This window comes from Rutidosis leptorrhynchoides, chromosome 10 (genome assembly GCF_046630445.1).
Source record: "Rutidosis leptorrhynchoides isolate AG116_Rl617_1_P2 chromosome 10, CSIRO_AGI_Rlap_v1, whole genome shotgun sequence".
In the NCBI taxonomy this organism is placed as follows: domain Eukaryota; kingdom Viridiplantae; phylum Streptophyta; class Magnoliopsida; order Asterales; family Asteraceae; genus Rutidosis; species Rutidosis leptorrhynchoides.
In genome coordinates this window covers 289131644-289139863 of record NC_092342.1, presented here as the reverse complement: position 1 = coordinate 289139863, position 8220 = coordinate 289131644, and positions in this window count along the sequence as shown.

Genomic DNA, 8220 nt, shown 5'->3' with positions numbered 1-8220 from the left:
AGGTCCATTTGGTTTAGACACAGATGGAACAGAGTATTCCATCTCATCATCAGAGAACCCAGTAAATGGATTGGTGAGGGATTTGCAGCTGGTTCTTCATCATCATTAAGAGCTTGCTGAGTAGGCTCTTCAAACAATAACTCTTCATCTTCTTGACTGGGAGATGAAGCTGGGGTAGTTTCATCAAATTTAATATTAATTGATTCTTCAAAACAACCCCTTCTTTTATTAAAAACCCTATATACCTTTGACATGTTGGAATATCCCAAGAATATACCTTCATCAGCCTTAGCATCAAACTTGCCTAGCTGATCCCTATTGTTTAGAATGAAACAGGGAGTGCCAAATACATGAAGAAATGAAATTAAGGGTCTTCTTCCTTTGAGAATTTCATAAGCAGTTTTCTGATGTCTTTTCACTATTAAAGATCTATTCTGGGTAAAGCATGCAGTGTTCACAGCTTCTGCCCAATATGAATTTTTCAGCCCAGACTCAGCTAACATAGATCTTGCTGCTTCAATAAGAGTTCTGTTTCTTCTTTCTGCAACACCATTCTGTTGAGGTGTTCTCACAGCAGAAAAGTTCCGTGAAATACCTTTGTCAGCACAAAATTCTTCTAATGTAGCATTTCTGAATTCTGTACCATGATCACTTCTTAGCTGTTTCACCAGTTGCCCATTTAAAAGCTCTATTCTTTTGATAAAATTGATAATTTCATCAGCAGCTTCACTCTTTTGCTTCAAAAAGAATACCCAGGTGTATCTGGAATATTCATCAACAATAACCAGTGTATACTTCTTCCCACTACAGCTGGCCACATTAACAGGACCAAATAGATCCATGTGAAGTAAATAAAATGGTTTCTCAATAGATGAGATGTGCTTTGATTTGAATGAGGCATGGTGATGTTTTCCTTTTTCACAGCCAGGACACAATCTGTCCTTTACATAAGACATAGTGGGTAGCCCAGATACCAAACTTCTACTGGATAATTTGTGAATGTCTTTGAAGTTGAGATGTGAGAGTCTCTTGTACCATAACCACTTCAGGTTGTCTGCTGCCTTTGAATAGAAACAAGTATCAGTTGTTGTGACTGCTGTGTTCATGTCAATTTGATACATGTTTTCATGACATTTTGCAGTCACCAGTTGAAATGTCCCGTTCTTATTGATTAAAAACGTTCCATATTAATTGATTTTGTTGCGAGGTTTTGACCTCTATATGAGACGTTTTTCAAAGACTGCATTCATTTTAAAACAAACCATAACCTTTATTTCATCAATAAAGGTTTAAAAAGCTTTACGTAGATTATCAAATAATGATAATCTAAAATATCCTGTTTACACACGACCATTACATAATGGTTTACAATACAAATATGTTACAACAAAATAAGTTCCTTGAATGCAGTTTTTACACAATATCATACAAGCATGGACTCCAAATCTCGTCCTTATTTAAGTATGCGACAGCGGAAGCTCTTAATAATCACCTGAGAATAAACATGCTTAAAACGTCAACAAAAATGTTGGTGAGTTATAGGTTTAACCTATATATATCAAATCATAATAATAGACCACAAGATTTCATATTTCAATACACATCCCATACATAGAGATAAAAATCATTCATATGGTGAACACCTGGTAACCGACATTAACAAGATGCATATATAAGAATATCCCCATCATTCCGGGACACCCTTCGGATATGATATAAATTTCGAAGTACTAAAGCATCCGGTACTTTGGATGGGGCTTGTTGGGCCCAATAGATCTATCTTTAGGATTCACGTCAATTAGGGTGTCTGTTCCCTAATTCTTAGATTACCAGACTTAATAAAAAGGGGCATATTCGATTTCGATAATTCAACCATAGAATGTAGCTCACGTACTTGTGTCTATTTTGTAAATCATTTATAAAACCTGCATGTATTCTCATCCCAAAAATATTAGATTTTAAAAGCGGGACTATAACTCACTTTCACAGATTTTTACTTCGTCGGGAAGTAAGACTTGGCCACTGGTTGATTCACGAACCTATAACAATATATACATATATATCAAAATATGTTCAAAATATATTTACAACACTTTTAATATATTTTGATGTTTTAAGTTTATTAAGTCAGCTGTCCTCGTTAGTAACCTACAACTAGTTGTCCACAGTTAGATGTACAGAAATAACTCGATAAATATTATCTTGAATCAATCCACGACCCAGTGTATACGTATCTCAGTATTGATCACAACTCAAACTATATATATATTTTGGAATCAACCTCAACCCTGTATAGCTAACTCCAACATTCACATATAGAGTGTCTATGGTTGTTCCGAAATATATATAGATGTGTCGACATGATAGGTCGAAACATTGTATACGTGTCTATGGTATCTCAAGATTACATAATATACAATACAAGTTGATTAAGTTATGGTTGGAATAGATTTTTTACCAATTTTCACGTAGCTAAAATGAGAAAAATTATCCAATCTTGTTTTACCCATAACTTCTTCATTTTAAATCCGTTTTGAGTGAATCAAATTGCTATGGTTTCATATTGAACTCTATTTTATGAATCTAAACAGAAAAGTATAGGTTTATAGTCGGAAAAATAAGTTACAAGTCGTTTTTGTAAAGGTAGTCATTTCAGTCGAAAGAACGACGTCTAGATGACCATTTTAGAAAACATACTTCCACTTTGAGTTTAATCATAATTTTTGGATATAGTTTCATGTTCATAATAAAAATTATTTTCTCAGAATAACAACTTTAAAATCAAAGTTTATCATAGTTTTTAATTAACTAACCCAAAACAGCCCGCGGTGTTACTACGACGGCGTAAATCCGGTTTTACGGTGTTTTTCGTGTCTTCAGGTTTTAAATCATTAAGTTAGCATATCATATAGATATAGAACATGTGTTTAGTTGATTTTAAAAGTCAAGTTAGAAGGATTAACTTTTGTTTGCGAACAAGTTTAGAATTAACTAAACTATGTTCTAGTGATTACAAGTTTAAACCTTCGAATAATATAGCTTTATATGTATGAATTGAATGATGTTATGAACATCATTACTACCTTAAGTTCCTTGGATAAACCTACTAGAAAAGTGAAAAATGGATCTAGCTTCAACGGATCCTTGGATGGCTCGAAGTTCTTGAAGCAGAATCATGACACGAAAACAAGTTCAAGTAAGATCATCACTTGAAATAAGATTGTTATAGTTATAGAAATTGAACCAAAGTTTGAATATGATTATTACCTTGTATTAGAATGATAACCTACTGTAAGAAACAAAGATTTCTTGAGGTTGGATGATCACCTTACAAGATTGGAAGTGAGCTAGCAAACTTGAAAGTATTCTTGATTTTATGAAACTAGAACTTTTGGAATTTATGAAGAACACTTAGAACTTGAAGATAGAACTTGAGAGAGATCAATTAGATGAAGAAAATTGAAGAATGAAAGTGTTTGTAGGTGTTTTTGGTCGTTGGTGTATGGATTAGATATAAAGGATATGTAATTTTGTTTTCATGTAAATAAGTCATGAATGATTACTCATATTTTTGTAATTTTATGAGATATTTCATGCTAGTTGCCAAATGATGGTTCCCACATGTGTTAGGTGACTCACATGGGCTGCTAAGAGCTGATCATTGGAGTGTATATACCAATAGTACATACATCTAAAAGCTGTGTATTGTACGAGTACGAATACGGGTGCATACGAGTAGAATTGTTGATGAAACTGAACGAGGATGTAATTGTAAGCATTTTTGTTAAGTAGAAGTATTTTGATAAGTGTATTGAAGTCTTTCAAAAGTTTATAAATACATATTAAAACACTACATGTATATACATTTTAACTGAGTCGTTAAGTCATCGTTAGTCGTTACATGTAAGTGTTGTTTTGAAACCTTTAGGTTAACGATCTTGTTAAATGTTGTTAACCCAATGTTTATAATATCAAATGAGATTTTAAATTATTATATTATCATGATATTATCATGTATGAATATCTCTTAATATGATATATATACATTAAATGTCTTTACAACGATAATCGTTACATATATGTCTCGTTTAAAAATCATTAAGTTAGTAGTCTTGTTTTTACATATGTAGTTCATTGTTAATATACTTAATGATATGTTTACTTATCATAGTATCATGTTAACTATATATATATCCATATATATGTCATCATATAGTTTTTACAAGTTTTAACGTTCGTGAATCACCGGTCAACTTGGGTGGTCAATTGTCTATATGAAACATATTTCAATTAATCAAGTCTTAACAAGTTTGATTGCTTAACATGTTGGAAACATTTAATCATGTAAATATCAATCTCAATTAATATATATAAACATGGAAAAGTTCGGGTCACTACAGTACCTACCCGTTAAATAAATTTCGTCCCGAAATTTTAAGCTGTTGAAGGTGTTGACGAATCTTCTGGAAATAGATGCAGTTATTTCTTCTTCATCTGATCTTCACGCTCCCAGGTGAACTCAGGTCCTCTACGAGCATTCCATCGAACCTTAACAATTGGTATCTTGTTTTGCTTAAGTCTTTTAACCTCACGATCCATTATTTCGACGGGTTCTTCGATGAATTGAAGTTTTTCGTTGATTTGGATTTCATCTAACGGAATAGTGAGATCTTCTTTAGCAAAACATTTCTTCAAATTCGAGACGTGGAAAGTGTTATGTACAGCCGCGAGTTGTTGAGGTAACTCAAGTCGGTATGCTACTGGTCCGAAACGATCAATAATCTTGAATGGTCCAATATACCTTGGATTTAATTTCCCTCGTTTACCAAATCGAACAACGCCTTTCCAAGGTGCAACTTTAAGCATGACCATCTCTCCAATTTCAAATTCTATATCTTTTCTTTTAATGTCAGCGTAGCTCTTTTGTCGACTTTGGGCAGTTTTCAACCGTTGTTGAATTTGGATGATCTTCTCGGTAGTTTCTTGTATAATCTCCGGACCCGTAATCTGTCTATCCCCTACTTCACTCCAACAAATCGGAGACCTGCACTTTCTACCATAAAGTGCTTCAAACGGCGCCATCTCAATGCTTGAATGGTAGCTGTTATTGTAGGAAAATTCTACTAACGGTAGATGTCGATCCCAACTGTTTCCGAAATCAATAACACATGCTCGTAGCATGTCTTCAAGCGTTTGTATCGTCCTTTCGCTCTGCCCATCAGTTTGTGGATGATAGGCAGTACTCATGTCTAGACGAGTTCCTAATGCTTGCTGTAATGTCTGCCAGAATCTTGAAATAAATCTGCCATCCCTATCAGAGATAATAGAGATTGGTATTCCATGTCTGGAGACGACTTCCTTCAAATACAGTCGTGCTAACTTCTCCATCTTGTCATCTTCTCTTATTGGCAGGAAGTGTGCTGATTTGGTGAGACGATCAACTATTACCCAAATAGTATCAAAACCACTTGCAGTTCTTGGCAATTTAGTGATGAAATCCATGGTAATGTTTTCCCATTTCCATTCCGGGATTTCGGGTTGTTGAAGTAGACCTGATGGTTTCTGATGCTCAGCTTTGACCTTAGAACACGTCAAACATTCTCCTACGTATTTAGCAACATCGGCTTTCATACCCGGCCACCAAAAATGTTTCTTGAGATCCTTGTACATCTTCCCCGTTCCAGGATGTATTGAGTATCTGGTTTTATGAGCTTCTCTAAGTACCATTTCTCTCATATCTCCAAATTTTGGTACCCAAATCCTTTCAGCCCTATACCGGGTTCCGTCTTCCCGAATATTAATATGTTTCTCCGATCCTTTGGGTATTTCATCCTTTAAATTTCCCTCTTTTAAAACTCCTTGTTGCGCCTCCTTTATTTGAGTAGTAAGGTTATTATGAATCATTATATTCATAGATTTTACTCGAATGGGTTCTCTGTCCTTCCTGCTCAAGGCATCGGCTACCACATTTGCCTTCCCCGGGTGGTAACGAATCTCAAAGTCGTAATCATTCAATAATTCAATCCACCTACGCTGCCTCATATTCAGTTGTTTCTGATTAAATATGTGTTGAAGACTTTTGTGGTCGGTATATATAATACTTTTGACCCCATATAAGTAGTGCCTCCAAGTCTTTAATGCAAAAACAACCGCGCCTAATTCCAAATCATGCGTCGTATAATTTTGTTCGTGAATCTTCAATTGTCTAGACGCATAAGCAATCACCTTCGTTCGTTGTATTAATACACAACCGAGACCTTGCTTTGATGCATCACAATAAATCACAAAATCATCATTCCCTTCAGGCAATGACAATATAGGTGCCGTAGTTAGCTTTTTCTTCAATAACTGAAACGCTTTCTCTTGTTCATCATTCCATTCAAATTTCTTCCCTTTATGCGTTAATGCAGTCAAGGGTTTTGCTATTCTGGAAAAGTCTTGGATGAACCTTCTGTAGTAACCAGCTAGTCCTAAAAACTGGCATATGTGTTTCGGAGTTTTCGGGGTTTCCCACTTTTCAACAGTTTCTATCTTTGCCGGATCCACCTTAATACCTTCTTTGTTCACTATGTGATCGAGGAATTGAACTTCTTCCAACCAAAATGCACACTTTGAAAACTTAGCGTACAATTCTTCCTTCCTCAATACTTCTAACACCTTTCTCAAATGTTCACCGTGTTCTTGGTCATTCTTTGAGTAAATAAGTATGTCATCAATGAAAACAATGACAAACTTGTCAAGGTATGGTCCACACACTCAGTTCATAAGGTCCATGAACACAGCTGGTGCATTAGTTAAACCAAACGACATGACCATAAACTCGTAATGACCGTAACGTGTTCTGAAAGCAGTCTTTGGAATATCATCTTCTTTCACCCGCATTTGATGATACCCGGAACGTAAGTCAATCTTTGAATAAACAGACGAGCCTTGTAGTTGATCAAATAAATCGTCGATTCTCGGTAGTGGGTAGCGGTTCTTGATGGTAAGTTTGTTCAACTCTCGGTAGTCGATACACAACCTGAATGTACCATCTTTCTTCTTGACAAACAAAATAGGAGCTCCCCACAGTGATGTGCTTGGTCGAATGAAACCACGCTCTAAAAGTTCTTGTAATTGGCTTTGCAGTTCTTTCATCTCGCTGGGTGCGAGTCTGTAAGGAGCACGAGCTATTGGTGCAGCTCCTGGTACAAGATCTATTTGAAATTCAACGGATCGATGTGGGGGTAATCCCAGTAATTCTTTCGGAAATACATCGGGAAATTCTTTTGCAATGGGAACATCATTGATGCTCTTTTCTTCAGTTTGTACTTTTTCGACGTGTGCTAGAACAGCATAGCAACCTTTTCTTATTAGTTTTTGTGCCTTCAAATTACTAATAAGATGTAGCTTCGTGTTGCCCTTTTCTCCGTACACCATTAAGGGTTTTCCTTTTTCTCGTATAATGCGAATTGCATTTTTGTAACAAACGATCTCTGCTTTCACTTCTTTCAACCAGTTCATACCGATTATCACATCAAAACTCCCTAACTCTACTTGTATCAAATCAATCTTAAATGTTTCGCTAACCAGTTTAATTTCTCGATTCTGACATATATTATCTGCTGAAATTAATTTACCATTTGCTAATTCGAGTAAAAATTTACTATCCAAAGGCGTCAATGGATAACTTAATTTAGCACAAAAATCTCTACTCATATAGCTTCTATCCGCACCCGAATCAAATAAAACGTAAGCAGATTTATTGTCAATAAGAAACGTACCCGTAACAAGCTCTGGGTCTTCCTGTGCCTCTGCCGCATTAATATTGAAAACTCTTCCGCGGCCTTGTCCATTCGTGTTCTCCTGGTTCGGGCAATTTCTAATAATGTGGCCCGGTTTTCCACATTTATAACAAACTACATTGGCATAACTTGCTCCGACACTACTTGCTCCGCCATTACTCGTTCCGACACCATTTGTTCCTTTCGTTCTATTAACCCCTGGTCCGTAGACCTCACACTTCGCCGCGCTATGACCATTTCTTTTACACTTGTTGCAAAATTTGGTGCAGAACCCCGAGTGATTCTTTTCACACCTTTGGCATAGCTGCTTCTGATTGTTGTTGTTGTTGCGGTTATTATTGTTGTTGGGATGATTGTTGTAGTTGCTGTTGTTGTTGTTGTTGTTGTTGTTGGGCCGTTTGTTGTAGTTGCGATTGATGTTGCGATTGTTGGGATA